At 37.8% G+C, this 20,999-nt stretch overlaps 1 long non-coding RNA gene across 1 annotated transcript in view; it reads right to left on the bottom strand.

Moving 5' to 3' along the window:
- The window catches only part of LOC108961321 (uncharacterized), a 31,263-nt gene extending 10,710 nt beyond the window's left edge, over positions 1-20,553 (bottom strand). Inside the window, exons 1-2 of the long non-coding RNA XR_001989551.3 lie at positions 20,335-20,553; positions 6,311-6,437 (exon numbers count right to left, since the gene is read on the bottom strand). This is a non-coding gene — a long non-coding RNA (uncharacterized LOC108961321). The remainder of the gene's footprint in view (positions 1-6,310; positions 6,438-20,334) is intronic.
- Positions 20,554-20,999: the final 446 nt, after the last annotated feature.

Genomic DNA, 20,999 nt, shown 5'->3' with positions numbered 1-20,999 from the left:
GGCTTTTAACAATGTCTATACAAGTATAATATGACAAAGCAGTTAGTTCTGGGACCACAAGATTATTATACTTAAAAGTTATGTAACACATATCTTTTACATAGCACATGAATGCATGTTCACTTTGCATCTTACTGCAGTGCAGAACATTGGTCTCATCTGATATCCCTGGAAGTTTTTGGAGATTCTTCTTTCCTTTGGGACAACATTACTTGTGATCTAGAGTTCATTAAAATTTACTTTATAGATTTTGCTTTTTAGTTCTTTCAGATATCATTCCTAAAGCTTCTGTCAGATGCTGAGATCAATTCTGTGTGTGCTGGGGAAGCAAGATATTGGAACTGCAATCTGCTGTTGTATGCGAAAGGAGAATTTTCTTTCAACTGAAGAGCTTGTCTGTGCCATTGAAAAACAGGTTTGTGAAATATTATCAGTTGCACCTATATCTATTACAATCTATTATATTTAGAATGCAATTTAAACTGAAAGCAATGTCAAAATTATGAGAAGCTTTTTTCCATCACAGGGAGAGACTCATTCCTTATAGATGGCTTTCTCAGTTTTATCGGCTTTGTACAGGCGTGCATGAAAGAGGCATTCTTTAACCTTTTCCAAGTTGCATCTTGCAGCCTGATTTATAAATGGAATAATTTTTTTCCATGTAAATTCACTCATGCCAAGGCAGTGCATCCACAAAATCAGTGGAATTATCATTGTTAGAAATGCCTCTCTACTATGTCTACCTGAGAGATATGTCAGTTCCAAGTTTTCCATAAGATAAAACTTAAAGCTACTCCACTTGCTTGTGTATATCTTCACTGAGTGAAAATAAGCTTTACTAGATAATTTTGGTCAAAAAACAAGAGAAATTCTTTTATACTAGCTGTAATAGTTCTTTTGAAGTGATTGGCTGAAAATAATGAAGGTTTTTATTCTAACTAAAAGTTTTAAAAAATATTTTACAAGTATAAAATTTAAGATTCTTGGTCACACTAGATAGTTTAGTTATGTCTACCAAGGTTCAGTCATACCAAGTAAATAGATTTATCTGTGTGCATTTGTGGAAACTCAAGTACACAAAGAGTTCTCATAAAATTCCCTTCTGACAAGTCATGCACCACTATCTCAAGACCATTCCTTGACAACAATGGGTAGGCATTCAGCCTTTGTTCTTCCTGCAAGTTTATTGCATGCTTATTATTGGCCAGATTTGGCTCCCTAGGTGATTCTGCTCTTCCCAGGTGAGTGTCTAAGTAAAAATCTAACTCTAGTGTGACACTTGGGCTATGTAGTAAAAAAAACCCTCTCGCTGGGAACTTATATCTTTTCCTAATGCATCCTTGGGAATTTAGCATTGTTGTGAAACTATCTGAGAAACTGTGGTAATGGAAATGTTAACAGAAACCAGACAGCAGTGTTTACAGAGCTATTATGAACTTTAGCTTCTGTTCACACAGTTCTCAGAAAAAACAAAACTTTCAGTTGCTGAAACTGCAGTCTGAAGGGGGTGAATGTTTACCAGATTCTTTGTTACCAGCCAAAGAACCCACAGAAAGCATATTCCATCATATGTTTACATAGCAAATCACATCCACATACAAATGCTTTCATCAGTTGAACTCCACTGGAGACGCTCAGCTGAAAAGGCTTATACTAAAGCATATTGAAGTCAGTGGAAATTTTCACATGGACTGCAGCAGGTTTTCTTTCAAGTTCTAACTCCACTTTTAGCAGCTGAGTTAAAGAAGTAACTCCATAAGTTGTAAGCTCACAGCACACTGTGATCTGTGCCAGACTCAGTATTGTGACATGATTATTCATTATTATGCTGCAGTAAAATCGTGGTGAATATTGCACACTGTTCATAGATAAAATCCTATGAAATTTGCATTCCCTGTAGAATAAGCCTAAACTACTTCATAGACATGAAAATTCCTCTTTATATCCTCAAATTCTCATGCTGAGAAGGGATAGTTTGAGTTGGCTTCAAAGGACATACAGATCATTAACCAGGCCTGTGACAATTTCTTATATAAAGATTTTTTTGAAGTCTGCTATACAAGGGAAAACAATGTAAATGGTTAGTGTAGAGTATGGCCTGCAGTTCAGCTCCTATGTGTCTTCTATATTTTAGTAGAGTCTGGTTTGATATAGCAATTTGAACAAGGAAATTGCTTCATCCATAGTGCATTGCTTTTCATAAAGAAAAGCAGCTTCTGTACAGTCCTGTGATGTGTATTTCTTCCATTTTCCTGTAGGGAACTTGAAAGTTTAGGGGTTTTTCCAATTTGAGCCATGATTATTTTGCTACATGAATGTGACAAGGTTTTTAGAAGCCAGGTTTTTAGGAATGAGTACAATACTATTAGATGGGATTGCTAAGGACTGTCACCATAAGTCTACAAAAATTGCAGAATCATATAAAGATTTGGATTGGAAGAGTCCTTAAAAGATAATCCAGTTCCACCCCCCTTTCCATGGCCAGAGACATCTTCCAATAGGCCACATTGCTCAAAGCCCCATCCAGCCTGGCCTTGAACATTTCCAGGGACAGGGCAACCAAAGCTTCTCTGGGCAACCTGTTCCAATGTATGGAATACATATCCTTTTCTTTTATGACTAAATGGGTAAACACAGATTGCTTGGATATGCAGATCAATGCACCTATGGCAGTTCAGACAAGGGAAAGTTAATAGAATGTGCTAACTTTCTGAGAGCTGCTGGCTGACCCAGACAGCTAGTGGTGTTACTGGCTGCCATCTATTCACTGATCTGGTAATTCAGTCTTTCTCACTGTGTCTCTGGAAATTCACATCCTCATGACCTGTCAGGCCAATGCATAAAGAAATATAGGTTCATATACAAAGGGTCAGGGAAGACTGAGGAGGGCAATGAAAAGTGCTTTTCTTTTCTGAAGTATTTGTGAGATTTTAAAAGATTTTTAAATCTTTAACGGTTAGCAAAAATTCATTGTAGGAACTTCTGAGAATAAAAGATTCTATGTTTTTTCAGCTGGCTCAGATCAAATGATGTGTTTCATTTAAACATCTTATCTTTTGAATATATGAGTAATTCAAATTCAGACAAAGTATGACATAGTCCCAGAGAGTTTCTGTACATAAACTTGTAAATTCATCTAGGTATAAAAGGCAGACATGGAACATGACTTCAGAAAAACAGTCTGCTAACTGTTTCTTGGAGCTGAACTTTGCTCGCAGCATGCTCTAGGGAACATGATGACACACAGTGACCTTAGTCACAGAGAATCATAGAATACATTTTCTCAAAACAAGAAATAGTGCTAGCTCTGCTGTCAGTTTCTATAAATCTGGGAGCAGAAGCTGTGAACCAACCTTCTGTCAAAACAATCTCCTAATAGCCACCAAGTACATGTTTTTTGTTATACTATTTTAAATAGAAGAGTGTCCACTTAACTTTTTACAAAACTGGATACTGCACTTGGCTTTCTGTAGGCTTTTATTTTCTGTTCCATATAATTTTTCTTCAAAGCATGAACACTAAATTATAAAACTAAACTTTTCCTCAAGGCTTAGGTGTAATTAAGGATAGAATTGCATCCAAAACCTGGGGTCAAACTTCCCTGAAACTGAAATCCTAAATTAAAACCAGAACAAATTTTATAAGATTATTTTTCATTAAAATTATCTTCTTTGAATATCTGATCTTTATTTTAATATTTTGATTTTAAGTCAGATTGGGTGCTGGATTTAAAAACTTGTAATCCACATCTGAGTTTTGTCACTGACCTACTGCAGGGTGGAATGTCAGTTCAGATATTTCAATCAGGTTCAGGATTGTCTTAAAAATCTCTAATTCATGTCTTTTGCACTCAGAGAGAAGTTTAGATAGGAGATGGCTTCCTAAAAAGGTTGTTGGGGAAACAAAACACATTGTATAACAGGATTAGGATCACTTTGAATGTTTGAACTGCTAGTGGTTACTTAAAAATAACCTCATGGACTTGTAACTGAAAATTCCAGTTGTATTTTTAACAGTAGGTGTTGCTGTAGGAAAAGAGAACAAAGCATGCAAAGCAAACTGCATTCACAAGAACAGCACATTAGTGAAGAAAAAGGGAAGCCAGAATGCTTTGTTTAGAACTACTTCGAAAAACCCTATTGTCAGTTTATGTGATTTAAAATTTTATCACCTTTTCTCATTCTGTTCTGATGAACTGTCTTTAAAAAACAGATGGTTTAGCATTTTGAATATTTTATCTGATTATAAAACTACCACTCAAAATTTAACCTCCCTCTTGTCAGTGAAATTTATATTAATATTCTGTCTGCATGAAAACTGAATCATAGACATATATAACTTCTAAATACCACTGCCTGGCTAGTATTTCAGCCTGAAGATGTGGACAGATCAGAACAAAAGGTAGGATTTATGTTAAGTAAATATGGTGCACAGTTTACTCTAGTGCCTAGATAGCAGATACTACTGGCAAAGCTCCAAAAGTCTCTAGGTACCCATTTGGTACTTTGGGTTAGCAGATAGATATGGCTGGGTGATGCTATCACTTTCCAATATGCCGATACAAGTAATTTGTGTTGCAGTGGTTTCAGACCCTTATCAGAGAGAACTCCATGTGCACATAGTGCACAAAAACCCCTGTTTGCCCTGTTCTACTGAGGTACTGAGACAAACATTGCATTGCCTGAGCAGTAGAAGCCAATGGGAGAAAAATAAGCACGTTTGTTAAATTTTTGATCTGGAAGTAATTAGAGAGACTGCTAGGAGATTGTGGTAGAAATGTGTTTGATTGAAAAAGGAGAGAAAAAGTCACAGTCATGCTTGTGCCAACTCTTACCTGGTGAGAGCATGCTCTGCTCCAGCCAGTGGAAGGACAGGCCCTCTCTTAGCCTGGGCTTTTTCTTTTAAGTTTTCCCCTCCCTCACTTATATTACAATTCAGAACTTCAGGATAAAAAAAACCTGTTGCTTTCTGATGTTCAGCAGGTTTGGGTGAAGGATATGTGTTGTAAAACAGGTTTGTGGAGGAGCACTGTGTGAGTAAGCATGAGCTGACAACTTGCTGAAAGCCCAGGGGCTTGGCTTTCCTTGTACATTTTGCTTAGCCTATACTGTCGTTAGTATTCCAGCTATCTGCTTGTGGCGAAGAAAATAGGAAAATAGAAATAGGAAAATAGGAATTCGCTTCTCACTCTGTGGAGGCACATGGAAGTTGAGATGTCAGATGTTACTTCTTGCCTAATAACATTGTGATACTATCAACAATGAAATTATTATGGTTTGATGGCATAAATGGTTTGCTTATTTATGCCATCAAACCATTTATGCCATTATGGTTTGATGGCATAAATAATTCTCCAAAATATGAAAGCTTTATAGAAATAGCAATAATTGGAAGTGAACCAAGATGCCTTATAAGGATGTAATTGTAAACACCAGAGCCTCAACCTGCTCTTGGATCAGACTACTAGATCCAGCTGAGTCTGCCAAACTGTAGCAATGCATCAGTAAACTTACAGATTACAATGATTTCATCAAGTTAATAGAAATCTATGAATATAGCAGAAAAATGTCCTCTTTGATATATCTAATTGGAGATATAAGTAGTGATGTCTGTTGAGGAATAGTCAGTGATGATGAAGTGTAAATTGCACTACATCAAGAAGTCATTTAAAGGTCTCTTTTTATGAGAGATTTACTGTGTTAGGAAGTTACTGATGTAAGGCCATTTTCTACCAATTCTAACAGAGGCAAAAGGGTTTGAGCTTTGCTTAAAACTGTATAAAGTTTATATATGTGATGTTTGTGGTTCAAAATAAGTGAGTCAAAGAATCAGTTCATTGTATAGGAATACTTTCTGGTCTCTCTAACACATACTATTCAAATTTAGGGAAGTGAGAGTGTTTAATTACTAGTTCCTTTCTTCATGGTTTGGGTGCTATGAAGGTATGAGCTACTGTCCTTAGAAGAACTTACAAAAAATATTTTTTTAAAAGTGTAATTTACTGGAAAGTGAAAGAGAGACAAGTCCCCACCCAGGGAGCAAACTGTAATAGCACTGGCAATTTAACAATGAAAGATCTCATCAGTTAAATTTGTAATAATATTGATAGCAGAAAGGATCAACAAGTGTTGAATACTAACAGCTATTTTGCCCAAAGAGTGAAAGATATGATGGGGGTTTGTGAATGGGATTGAATTCTTATCCTAACATTCCTTGGGTCTATTCTTTCAAGGGTATCTTGGCAAATACATGGTAGAAGAAACAAGATCTTTTCTCCTTTATATCTTTAGAGTATGCAACGGGTACCTACCTCGTGCTCCTCTCAGCATTGCAGATTGCCACTTCTTCCACACATGCAGCAGCACCCTCCTGTCCTGCACTCTGCTGAGGGGAGGAGCAGCTCCAGCCCAGGGGCAGAGCAAAGCTGCCTCTTGGTTCTTGGAGTTTTTGTTCAGGCAACACCAGAAACCATGATGAAGTCGAAACATAGAAAAGAGGAGAAAGATAGCATCACAGGCCAATTGCTAGCATTAGCACTTCCAAGATTTGATTTCATTTTGCATACTTATAGATATTACTTCTGCATCATCTGAGGTCATACTTCACAACATCTTCAACCATAAAAAACATGTTGGTAGAATAAGAGGGAATCTTTGAGTTAAAACATTCAAAAATTGTTTCAAATGAAGGAACAGGATTTTGTTTCCTCTTTACAGAATACAAGCAGTCCTCATATAATACTAAATTTTGGTTAAGCATAAAACAATGGAGGATAACATAATGTCTGACAGAGCTGACTGATAATGACTGCAAACCTGTAGTAAAGATCATTTTTCCAGTGATTTTCTCCTGGTATATTTAAAATATTGCATTTGGAAACCAATGTTTTGTACTTATTAACAGCTCTGTTGCATGTCAGCCTTTGCTTGCAGCTTGGTTTTTTCAACAATGCAGCTGGACTGTGGCTCTATTGAAAGGTTCAAACTTCAGGACATTGTCAAGCTCAGCTGAATCATTTATATCATATCTGCCTTAGAGTAAAATTAGGAATTATTACTAGATGCTGCAGCATAAGGTGCCTTCTCCTTCATTGGCTTTCCTAAGCCAGGTTCTTCTGCAATAAATTTGGACCACAGCCATGAGCCATTACATTTGATCACAGGCAATTTACCACAAGAGTCACGGAATCCCTAGCTTTTGGCTCTTGACTTCTGGACTTTGTATGTTTTTGGTTTGCTGTGTCTCTGAAAACAGACCATGCCTGGAAGGGAACACAAGACAGAAATACCTACCAGAAAGACTCACTTTTGCATATTGTAGGTAAATTAGAACATATTCCCACTCTATGCTTGATTTTAGAAGCAGAATGTGGGCACCAATGCTGTGGGTTGAAAGATATATTTGAAAAAATTGCTCCAGGTTTTACTACTGCATCTCCTCTGCTCTTTTGAGTAAATCCTGTAGTTAATTTTCATGTAAAATCACAAACACAAATCACATTTTGCTGACTGTCTTGAAAGATGGAACTCCCTGTGAGGAACAGAGAATTGGACTTGACAATCTTTATGGGTCCCTTCCAACTTGGAATATGCTATGATTCTATCATTATAATCTCCTGGGGTCCAAAGGAGCTGTGTTTGAAAACAGGTTTTTTTTTGGGAGTCCTTATTGCTGGTGCTATCTGTACTTCTTGTTAAAGAAACCCTTGTCTCCTTCCAAAACCAGAAGTGGAAGTCAAAATGAGAGTGAGAAAAGAGGAAGAGTAAAAAGATGTGCCAAGATTGCCACAAGAGACAAATGGCAAAGCAGATAATATCCTCCTTTTTCCAAGACTGTGTATACTGTTGACTCACAAATTTTCTCAAATTCTCCAAGCAGCAGTAGAACATACAAAGAAGTGAAACTGCTGAGATTGAAAGTTTACCTTTGCAACACTGCTCAGGCCCCATTATGAGAAATACTATATAAGAACATCAAGAGCCTAAACATCAGGAGCCTTCAATTAATGAATTTAAATTTTTGTTACTTGACCCTCTTCCCAGCAAGAAAATTCATAAGTATTCAAAGTTCTTCCATATAAGGACTGGATTCCTTTGAAATTAAATGATATAAAAATATGAAAATAGTCTGCAGTTGAATCATGCTTATTTTTTTTAATATAGGTTTATTCAGCAAATTGGCTACCAGTTGAGAGCAATGGTTTCCATACTACGATTTGTGGTGTATTCAAAACAGATGGAAGCATCTCAAAGCCTGCTTTGTCCAAAGCCAAGAACATTTTTCGGCAAGAAGTCTGAACTTGTTGCCACATAAACAAAACGAGTGATTTAACTTAGTGTCTACATATTTTGGATTGGCAAAAACTGCTGTAAAAAAGTAAAGCCAGAGAGCAGGCTCTACAAAAATAGGAAAAGACAGAGCAAGAAAAAGCGAGAGATATATACACATATGCGTGCACCACACACAAACACACCCATTCTGGCAGCTGTTAAACCCGAAGTGTTTGTGTTGTGAGATTCTAAACAAGTAACAGGGTGTTTTGGTCCATCTGGAAAATTCCTTACACTTTTTGTTCCCTGAGTTTAGGCACCCACGTCAATATTGAAGAAAGCATATTTGTATGCCTCCTATTGGCTGTTCCTAAAAATAAAATTAAGTCTTACATTTTCTTCAGGTTTGTTTATGATATAGATACTCAGTAAGATGCTTTCCAAGAAACCAAATGTATCCTAAAACTTTGAAATGTAGAAAGGTAAAGAGAGTAGATAATAATTTTGACAGCTGTATATGTGTATACTTGTGTGGAAGGGGTCAATGATTTAATTTTGTACTAAGACTGATGTGCTGAGTTGTTTGGCCCTGAACTTCACCTAGATGATTCTGTTGTAGAGACTATTATTGGGTATTTCCAAATCTGCAGTTTTTGTAGACATTTTGTCCTAGAAGTGCTCATAGAAGAGAACTCAGTATGGGAGTAGAAAGAGAAAGCTGTGCATAAGTCTATCTCTGTCACTGGTGTCTTTTCGTAGTTTTGGTGTTGTAGAGCTGTATAGTTGTAACTCTCCAATTTTGTTCACCCTTTTCTAGGGCAGTGTGTCTAGTTAAAGTGTACACTGGACTGTTTGCTAACATGTCTTCTAACCTTGCTTAGTTGTTCCTCCAGGTTTTCCTACAGCAGAAGTGATGATGGTGGCATGAAATGAGAAATTATTATGAAAAATGTCAGACATGGTATCAGATACAAACCAATATTTTGTGAGAGTTCAAAGCCGATAGGTGAACAATGCAAGATTCAAGAACAGACTGGCCAGGAAAGTGAGTTCCAAAACTCATTGACAAAATCATAATAGATTTCTGGTTAAAAAAATCTAGGACAGTTCAGGAGTGCTGTTGTTTGGTTGCACTATATTCTTAACTGCAGAATTATATTTTACTATATATCTCACAATTTGAGGACCATGGAGCATACAATGAAGCTGTTGATACATTTGTGAACAAGCAAAAATGTTTTTATCAGAGAATGAATAAATAGCTTAAGTAACCTATAAGTAATTTGGAGGCAGTACTATTTTAAATCTAGAAAAAATGAAAGTCTTATTAATTTCTCATAGCAGATATTAAACTGCCAAAATTCTGTTCATATCAGGAAAGGGGAAGTCTAATTTGGGCATCTTAGTCAGACATGAAACAGCATTTATCTGCAGTGAGAACATGGTGAAAGATTATTCAGAACTGGTTAAATCATGGTGAACTTGTTTTAATAGCCAAGACTACCTATTAGAGAGAAATCTCAATGATTTTTTTTATAAGAAATAAGGCAATTAATGGCATAATGAGTGGTAATTGAATTTGTTTTGCTGATGAGATTTTAGGGGATTGTGACAAATGATCTCCAGAACAGGATCTGACGGGATCAGTCTGACCTCTGCAAGAGGCATCTGTGAGAGACAGCAGCTACAGAGGCACTATCAAAGAGGTCCAGGCCTTCCTGCCACACCTTAAGCTGGTGATGGACACATACCCAAGCAGCATTTTGATTCTCTGCAGTCAGATGCAGTTGCACATCCCATTATTCACAGCCTTGGATTTCCTTCAGAATTAAGTCTAGATGTGCAACGGAGAAAAACTTCATTTTAGTCTGGACAGGCACCTGATTTGGACAGATGGGGAAGTGATATGCTGAGATGCACAGCAGAGTGCCACTCCTCTGCATTTTAGATAGCTTCTGAGAGGCAGAAATTGGAAGAAATTAAGCAGTTACGTGGGAAATGAAATCTTCTAGCTAAGAAAACCTCTGTGTGAGAAAAAAGTAAATGGAGCATGTATCTGGCACAACACCTCTAATATATTCAAGTATTTTTTTTCCCAATTATCAACAAGTCTTTTCAGGACTATTTTTGATTGTTATACATAGCAAATTCTGAGCCTAGCTATCTTCAGGGTTTTCTTCTAAGAATGACATGCCTTTTCTGTGGAATGGGCGTGTTGAAATTTAGTCATGACTGTCCCACAAGTCTTTCATTATTTCATACTTCTTGGGTCAAATAGATCAGGAAAACACTGCAGAGGATAAATTCAGTGACTTTTTGACTTCGTATGAGTCCTTCTTTTATCTTTTATCTAGCATTTTATTAGCAAAAAGAGGCCATTTTTTTTCTTTTGTGTAGCTCTGGTAAAGTCAGTGAGCTCAGAAATATGGATTTGTGTGACTATCCACTTTATAGAAATGTCCCCAGATGACTAGAAAGATAAATGTTTTTCGCAAATCAAATAAAAAATTTCCGGAATTTTTATAGCTTCTTTTCATCCCATGACATTCAAGTCATGGGAGTCATCAAACATGCATTTGTAGAAAGCATTGTGTCTTTCTCAGTAATCTATTTTCTTCTAGAATATAACAAAAAATGAAACATATACCAATAGATTATCAAGCACAACGGCAATTCAATGTGATTTAGTGACTGAAAAGGTGGTAACATTTTATGTTCACAACAAACAGTTGAGGAAGCAGCACATGAGGCCTAAACTCATATTTAAAAACTAATGTGAGGGGGTTTTTATCCTTTAATTCTGGATCAGTCGCAATAAAATACAAAATGTATCTTTAGAAGGATGGTAACTTCATTTTACTGAGATCTGTTATTTTATTAGACATTACCTCAAAACTTTAGTAAAATTTGCAGATCATTTAATGAATTTGAAGGTAATAAAGTCTTCAGAATAAACCAGAGCTTTGAAGGGTTATGCCAGCATTTTCTACAAAGAGGAGAGGGGAAGGAATAAGGATATATAACTTTTCTCCTCATCCTTGTTTTTTTGATGTTTAAAATTATACTTTTGAAGTAGCTGCATATGAAGTTTGCATATGAAGACTTGTGATTTTAAGCTACATTCCATTTATATTAGATGCTCTGTTTGTAGATTTCTGACATATCTAATTTTAAAAGTGCTTTACTAATACTATATTTAAAATTAAAACCAAAAACAGAAGCCTTTTAAGGATTCTTTTACTTTGTGCTCCTTGTTGGATTTTTGTGGTTAGAGAACCACATTTTTGTTTCAAATCCAACAGCTCTGTTATGAGAACAAAACCTAATGATCGGGGAGAATCTTGCCGAAAGATGATTCCTAGTGTATATCAAATGGAAGAACCATTACTTATAGTGAAAAATGGCTTGACTGATTCCAGGCTTTAGCTTTATATGCTAAATAAAATTGAGAATTTTCAATCCAGAATAACCTAAACTGTATTAACAGTAAGGATTTTAACACTGCATAATCAGAAAAGTATTTAATTTCAAATGGTTTAACTCTGTGTAGGTGGTCCATGCTCACAATTTTTTTTGTTTCATCTCAACACAGATCTCAAAGATGTGTCGGAGGTCCCTGAAGAGCAGTAAAACTAGAGTCTAAGATTTCACCCATAATGAAAGGTGGAGACAGTGAATCAGCTTCTTAGCTACTAAGCCTTGGTACCTCGTGTTTTTCCGTACATTGGCGCCTTTAGGATTAAAAATATAGACCCTTTGTAACAGTAATGATTTTGAAAGTAACCACTTACTGGTCATTAAAAATTTTAATTTTCAAGCAGAACTGTCCCAGAGCTTCTCAGCAATGTAGAAGAACATGAATTTTGCTCTCTCAGGGGTGTGTCCTGCCACAGGAAGCATGCGGACAGATGTTCAGGAAGTCTGTTATAGGGAAAGACCATGGAGAGTAGGGATTGCTGCTCCCAGTGCCACGGGAAGGATGGTCAGACAGTTGCTGTATGTGAGGGTCACTCCTCACCACAGAACAAGCTTTTGCCAAACCAACACTGCTTTGGAAGCTGCCAGAGTGGTTTTCCACACCTTAGGTGTGGGTAAAGGAAGCAACCAGGCCAAGGCTACTGATAACAGCCCAGAGTTTGCAGTCTTAGAAAACCTTCTGCTCTACCTGAGCCTGCAGTAAGTCTCTATTGATCTTTTGCCTTTGGATTCTGTATGTATTATTCGAAGAGAATCTGTCTTTGATTATGCAGTTGACATACAGGAATTTCTGCTTCTTACTTCAAATCTGAAATGCTGTCTGTCTCAGTGGCCTGGATAAGTAATTTTTTTTATTGTTCTGCACCTTTTTCTGGTTTCATAAGATGCCAATCACTCACAGGACTGTGGCTAGGATTTGCCAATGTCAGTAAAGGATTTTAAAATAAATTCAAGTATAATGTCACAGAGTGTACCTGCTAGAGCTGGGTTTTATATTCAGCAAAGAGCAACTCTTCAGAGATATAAAGACTCTACCAGCTGAAATGGTAGCATTGCACCATTGCAGACAATCTCAGGCAATGGAAAATTCTTGAAGAAGGGTTTCTCCTCATCTTGTCTAAGATTTATGTTGAACACTTAGACCTCCAAGCCAGAGGACGCATGTTGCACAGGGAGAGGGCAGTTCTGAGGAGGGTTATAAGAAGTCCTGCTAACACTAGACAGCCTGGAAGAGTAACTTTATGGAATAGAATAGAGTATTCTGCTTTGAACAGCCATAACTCTCTGTACTGGAAAACTAGGAGAGTAAGATATAAGATATAGAGAACCCTTCTTTCTTCAGAAATTCCTTCCTCCTGTGTGCTCATTTTGCATATCACATTTTTAGAACAGCAAATTGCTTGGAGAGAGAGAAGTCACAAAAATCACAGAATATCCTGAGTTGGAAGGGCTCCAGAGGCATCACTGAGTCAAACTGTTCAGCGAATGGCCCATACGAGGAATCAAACCCATGACCCTGGGGTTATTAGCACCATGCCCTACCCAACTGAGAAGTTTATTGTTCAAATGTACATTGAAATATCTGCTTTTCAAATGCTAAAAATCATGTCCCTTCCTGAAAGTATATCTACTGTACTTTATCAAACACATATTTCAAACACAGATTGCAAAACTGTACTTTTAACTAACTGAGATTTCTAGATAAATAAAAAAAGCTCAGCTGAGTCTTAAAAGATATCCAGGATTCTTAACAGTAATGAGTGCTAATTGAAAAATACTGTCTCTTGATTTTTTTTTTTCTGGTCTAGAAGTTTAACTCAAAAAAAATACCTGTTTTACTTTTAGACCATTGGCATGAAAAATGATGACTTAACTGTGATATTTCAATTCAGCCCAAGCTTGAGAATTCTTGATTGTCTTTCCATATCATATGTTGCCTCCACTAAAAAAATTACAAGAGGAAGTAGCATCAGATGATCTATGCATATTCTTTGAATCTTAGTGGTTCTTATAGGCAATTGTAGGACAGTGTGTGGCAAGCACCAAATCACTTATCATATAAAACTTTCCAGCAGGTAAATGGAATCTATTTTGTTGGGCAGAGAAGCAAGCCATGCAAACCCATTATGAACTGCAGATTTTCATTACTGAGACTCTTGCCTTCTGACACTTTAGAGGTAAGCCTGGTTGGCTATACTGTCTGTTGGCCTTGGTGATCCATAGTATAATTTTGTAGACACAAAGTTTTCTCCATCTCAGAAAATGGGTCCTTTTTATTTACCAAGTTTCTAAACACCAGGGCTCAGAAGAGAACCCCGAGACAAAGGGAGTCACCCTATGTTCAAGGAGAGATGATATCATTTGGAAGTCATTTGCTCAGGGAAGAAATAGGAGGGAGAAAACATCTGTTGACTGTTGGGAGGCCTGCCAAGCAAAACAGGAGTTGCGGTTGATAGTTAGGACAAGCTAACAAAACCAAGGAAAGTAATAATTGTGTATAGAAGCATAAAAGATACATACTACACATAGTTTTCAAAATGACCTTCAAACTAACACAGCTGGAATTTTTCTGAAGGATGGTTATCTATCTTTGCTTTGCATGAAGAAAGTAGATGAAAATGAAACCATTTTTACTTAAATATTTTGCGCAGAAAAGAAGCTTCACTTTGTCAGCTGTTTCTCAGCCTTCCAGATGGTTTGAAAGACATACTTGCACTGGAACTAAGGGGAAAAAACCTGTGAGACAGAAAAAAAACTTACACTTGTATTTCAGATCCTGCATAATCATAGAGTAGCCAGGTTTGGAAGGGACCTCTGAAGATCAAGTTCCATCCCTCTGTAAAGGTGGAGGTGACACAGGAACGTGTCCAGGTGGGTTTTATATGTCTCCAGACAGGGAGACTCCACAACCTCCCTCGGCAGCCTGTTCCAGTGCTCTGCCACTCTCAATATAAAGAAGGGCTAGTTTTAATATTTGGGTAGATTTTTTGGTCAAAGAAGGCTGGATGACCCATTCCTTCACCCTATTGTTCCACTCTTTATGGGCAATTACCACAGAAGAAACAATGTGGCTGCAATTACTCTTAGAAGATAGCTAAATGAAGGTAATTTAAAATGAAGACAGTGCCTAATGTCCAGAAGGTTAAAGAAAAAGGAATGTTGGTGAAACAATATAGTGAAACAATGCAGAACTTGTTTCTCAGTTTTTTTCTTTTCCTTTTTTTCCCAGAATATTACTGAGAGTATTCTAATGATTATTTTCTCTTAAAAAAATCCTCAGGTCACAATACATTGAGATGGGGAAAAATAATTAGCACGAAATGTAAGTACTAAAATGAATTAAACAGATTGGATGAAATTCCCCTGCGCTGGGTAATATAACAATGGAACTTCATACATAGGATATGGGTAGCTGCTCATCTCTTTAGTCATGTCTGTCTGGACACCTCATTAGGAGAAAACTTTGTCTTGCTTGATTTGAATACTCCACCTGTGGTCTCTGATGGTATCAGGAAATGCTGAAACACAAGAAAATTGAAAGTAACAGTCTTTTAAAAAGACTAACGTGCAAGTTTAAGGACTTATGATCGACTGGGTCTCCAAAAGTTGGGACAAGTCTCCCATAACTTTCCACAGTATCTTAAAAAAAAAGATAGTGAACTAAAGGAAATTAAATATCATTTCCCCTGAGCTTTAATACTTTAAGATTTATTACAAATCATCAAGAGCTGAGAAGTATGGCTTTAGTTCCTTGATGGTATTCCTTAATTCCTGTATCTTCTAGAGCTCTCTAGTATTGGTAATGCTGAAGTCTGTATAAGAATAAAACTTCCTAACTAACTGAAAAGAATTTTGATGAGTTAAGTCTTTCTACTTTCACTTCACAGGTCTTCTGAAGGTCTTCACTTTTTTTATGTAGAAGACATAACCATGCTTTTAATGGACCCACTGCTACTTAATGTCTTGTGAAAGTTGTGGCCAAGTGGAAAATTTAGGCAAAGTCCACATTTTCTAAAACTCCAGGGACTGTGACTATTTTAATTTCAGAATTCATCTTCCAACCTGGTAAGGGGGTATGTAGATCTTCTACATATCAGGGCCCATGGAGGACCTAGTTATGTCCTCAGCTTCGTCAAGGTGATTGCCAAAACCAGGTGTTATGAAAGAATATTGCCCACAGAAATACATGGACAGGATGTGAACTGCATAAAAGAGGCTTTAAGTTTGAGATCAAAGGGACAATGTGGGGATTGAGGCCAGTAAGCATTACAGGCATGAAGGGGGATCTAACTTTCTCTCTTGCAAAAGAGAAGTGAGCGTCCTGAAAACAAGGAGCCAGGGAGAAAATGAATCCCAGGTTGGACAGAGGCCTAAGACTGATTAAATGATTCTCTGGATTTTGAGGAATGATTGTGAACTCTTTTTTACCCCTGAGAAAGATGTGAACTTGAATTCACAAGTACTTTGAGCAGCCTCCCTTTTCCATTAAGTAGCAATTTGAAGGGTTTTTTCTTTGAGGAAAAACCTCATCCTTTAAATTGTGTATCTCTAAACATATATGATTTTATATAACTGTTGACTTTTACTATTATTATTTTCATTTCTTCAGGATGAAACTCTTACCAAATGATTTGCTTGCAAAACTTGTCATTAAGCATAGTAGAATAAATAGCTATGGATAAGCGACCTTTGTGGTGTTTTGGGTTTGCAGATCCTCTAGAACTTTATTTCATAATTCTTTGAGCTGATGAAATATGCCAAGTCTTCCCCCCCAATTTAATTTTCCTGCTCTGCCAGTGTATTTGTAACTGGGTGGAATCATGTGTTATTTAAATAATGATTCCTGTCTGAAAGTAATTTCTGCCTTGTTTGTGGAAGAACTGTTCAAGCAAAAACAAAACCTGTGGCAGCTTAGGATTTCTATTTGAAATCCTGAATGGAATAAAATGACTGGAAATAAAGCCTCAAAATATTGTGTGTTGTAATTCCTTGTTCTGTTCTAAACATAGAACTCTAAGTTATTAAAGGGTCCAAGTTCTGGCACAAATAGTTTTCTCCTTCCTTTTAATAATTGCCTGTGTTAACCAGACATGGTGACAACAAACTTTGATCCTTACAGTGTTCATAAATCTCCAGGCTGCATCCAGTCAAACCATTTCAGAACTGGTGAAAATAAGTTGGTACTTGCTAGATATATATGGATCTGGTATAAGAATACAAAAATATGAATGTATTTCGTGTTGTCTCTTGTGAAGGAGATTTGGAGTGCTAAACCCTAGAAGATTAATGTTGTGGTTGCCTTCTTATCAACAGTACATTAGAAAGCACCAATACTTTTTCAATAATGAGAAAAGAATATGTCAAATAATATGCCATCCCTGGTGCCAACATGCTTTATATAAATATTTGCAGTAAACTATTTCTTCATAATAGATTGTGTATTATACACATATATAAATAAAAACATGCATATATCAGAATGCTGGAAAAAGTCATGTTTATATAGACTTCTCTAATTTTCCCTGGGACTTTTTTTTCCTTCCTTCCCATCTGGGTTTAGAACTATATCTGAAGTATTATCAAAGTAATAAAGGAAATGGCTAAAATTCCACTAAAGTAAGGTAAATATTTTTTTAAACATTGATTAGAGTAGATCTAATCCAGCCTGCACAGTTATGGATTCAATGCTCTCCACAGCACTACCTCGATTCCCAGAAAGAATGATTGTAAGCTGAAATATAATATTCTGCCAGGAAATCACTAGTTCTGAGTTATTAGATTCCAGCCCTGGCTGAGACTGAGTCAAGGAGACAGCACAGGAAGCACTCAGAGTTCTTCCTAAGTGCGGCTTAACATTTTTTAAATAGTATACTTTCAAAGGTAGTGGAGATGATGGACTGCAGCAACTAAACTGCAGGTGCAAAGAGACCCTCCGGTAAACTGTGATTATTTCTTCTCTTCCTGTTGAAAGTGTGAGCGCAAGTACTTAATTTTGCTCTCTAAAGTTTGGAATTGAAGTATTCATATTTCTTTCAGTTTGAAGTAACCGTGTCTATTTTCGAATGAATCCCTGTGTGTGGGATGCATAATGTTATGTTCTCTTTGAGCAGAGCCCCTAAAATTTCAATCTTGACCAAACAACTTCAGCCTAAATCAGAAACATGGACCAAAAAGCCTCTAAGGTTACTGAGGTTGCTGTTTGATGGCATATTCTTGATGCTAAGAAGCTTTGCAATACTGGTTAAGAGGATCATATTGTCTGCATGCATGAAGTAGATAATTCAAACCTGAAAACAAGTAGTCTATAACGTATCAGTTATGAGTTATTTTCTTTCAAATCAAGGGAATACTGATATTTTTCTTTTCATTAAGGAACATCTTTTGGAGAAAGCATCTGTTTAGTGAAGGCCAAGAAAAACATTCTTTAATGTTGCTCTTTCATCACGTGGGACCTGCAGTCCAGGTATTTCCTGTTCTTACTTTCTCTCAGTTGTGTTTCCCAGAAGATGACATCTACCCTGTTTATTTTTCAGCATAAATCCTTATTGATTATTCCTGGGACATTTCTGCCAGTTACATTGGACTCCTCTCACAGATCAAATTCTGTACTGGTTAGCCTTAACTAGAGTATGACATATTACTGAAAGGCTGTTTATATGGAATTATAATAATTTTATTTCTGTTAAGTGAGAAGCAGGCAGCTATTATAAAACCCCATAACACATTTTCTGTTGGAGCAACCATTTGCATTGCTGGTTTTAGTAGGGATAAAGGACTGTCTGCACTATGAAGAAACAGATTCCTTTCCATGCTTTGACTACCAAGGAAAGAAAAACAATTATTTTTTTCTCCCTGTCCATAACAACGAAGTTATTGATGGCACCACGCTGTGGTGTTTAGGTAACTCCAGGTAATGCTGCCAGGGAACAAGCAGGGTCCTCTTAGTGCTCACTCTTTCTCTTTTAATAACTATCCCTGAAACTCTAATGGTCACTACATGTACACAAATCAGAAGAATCTTAAATAGTATTTACTCTGGCAAGTGTCCTGTATTTCAGGCTTCCCAAGAGACTTGCTATCCTTGATGACGACCTCCAGGCAAGTCTGTGACACTGTTCCACAGACTGTTATTTTTAAAAAGGGTCATTCAGAGGTTTGGACTAGAACTGCATTTCAGTCCTTCTGGTAGACTGAAATGTAAGTAAAGATACTTGTAGTGTAAAGAACAAGTGTGTGAATTCACACAGTAAATTCAGAAGGAAAATATTTTCAAAAACCCAAATGAATCAGAAATACACATTTCTTCAATTTCCTTTCCTTTCTGTCATCAGTATTCTGTTCATGGGGTTCAATAACATTTCACATCACAATAACCATCAATGGAGAAAATGGTAAAACAGTGACACAGATAGAGTTCTACTTCTATAGAAGAAGAATATATTTCTGACTAGTTTCTACATTTTTTCACTGGAATCTTCATCAGAAATTTTAGATTTAGTGAAAGAAAAATACTTTGCAGAAATTCTAATTTCTATGAATGCTCATTTCAGAAAACACAGAAAAACCCCCACAGCTACAATTTTCTTGTTGATCTACTGAGTTTTTAATAAGAACAGCTGGATAAACTTTTTTTCTTAAGTTAATATTATGATATTAGAGGTATGAGATGCATCTCTGATGTAATCTTCATTAAATAATCATGTTGTTTTCCTCAGTAATAAAATTCATGCTAAAATATTTGGGCTTGCCAGTCAAAGCAACAGAAAATAAAATAAGGAGCCTACAGAAAAACACAGGACTGTTTCATTTTTCTTGGATCTTGTGGAAGGATATTACTTCTAAAATTGCAGTTCTGCTACCTCATCTGTCAGGTTAATTTCACCAATGTTTTCCATTTCCTTCTGTTGAAAACCATTAAAATGATGGTGTTTAATATGAGGCCTCATTTTCGTGTACTGTTTATTTAAGACAATTGATGCAATGAAAGAATTTGGTTCTCTTTTTCAAAAGTTCCAGGATTTCACTACCCAGATAAAGCCTTCCTGAAGTGACCTGTTAGTTGATTTTGGTTATTGTCATAAATATTCTTTAGGTTCATAAATGTCATAGTCTTGTAAATATCCTTGTTCTGAAAACAGACTGAAGGTTGTACGTAGGCTGTTTATTTTCATTCTATACTCATTTAACACAGGATACTGCCCACCTACTATCTCCACCTCACCAAAATGGACAGAGTTATAAACAAAAATTTATTTACCATAAGCATCCTGCTTGTCTGGTCCCTTTATCAAGATTAAGAAAACACGAAAAGATCAAAACAAGAGCCTGCCGAACGCGAGTGCTGGCAGTTGCCCCGGATGACTTGCCGGACCGCGGGCAGGAGAGAGGCAGCGTCTCTCTGGCAGCCAGCGACGGGCAGGAGCTGCCCTGCCAGCCCGCGTTTGGCTTGGCCCGCTTCAGGCGAAATGTGGTGTCTTGTATTCCCTCATGCTGCTTTCTGGGACGGAAGAAGCAGAAGACCTAGAAGACCTGATTGCTTGAATGTTTTTACTGCTTGAATGTCATGTTTTGAGGCCGTTGAACTCACCTGCCAGGTAAGAGAGCAGAGAGAGCCGTGCCGCTGCCCGTGCCCGCTGCAGCTGCGGGGCTGAGGGGCCTCCCTTGACGGTACCGCTGAGCGTCCGTGCCCACAGGTGCGCCCATGCATTTTTTAACACTGCAGTGGCATTCTCACCCCTTATTTATAACAAGGAAAATACGTATTTTATCTGGTAGGTCCTGGTAGTGTTTGCTTGCCAACTCTCGACTTCCCCTACGGCCCCGCTCTTGGCCGGCCCATGCCGTGCCTTCCCACCCGTGCGCCGGGTTCTCCTTACCCCGGGCACTCCGCGGAGCCGCAGCTCCGGACCCGCCTCCGCGGGCGCTGCCGCGGCCGGACAGCAGAGGGCGCCCGCGCGCCGCCCGCCGAGGGGCCTGAGGGGCCGCGCCGCGTACCCGCGGGGCTCCGCGGCCTCCGCGGCGTGGGAACCCCACAGCCCATACCGGCCCTGGAATCCCCGCTGCTCCCCTTCCAGGGAATCCCCACAGCCCATACCGGCCCTGGAATCCCCGCTGCTCCCCTTCCAGGGAATCCCCACAGCCCATACCGGCCCTGGAATCCCCGCTGCTCCCCTTCCAGGGAATCCCCACAGCCCATACCGGCCCTAGAATCCCTGCAGCCCCGCAGCCCCTCGGGACTCCGTAGCTCCCACA

Source organism: Serinus canaria, chromosome 5 (assembly GCF_022539315.1).
Source record: "Serinus canaria isolate serCan28SL12 chromosome 5, serCan2020, whole genome shotgun sequence".
Classification (NCBI taxonomy): domain Eukaryota; kingdom Metazoa; phylum Chordata; class Aves; order Passeriformes; family Fringillidae; genus Serinus; species Serinus canaria.
This window is presented reverse-complemented; position numbering and strand designations above follow the sequence as displayed.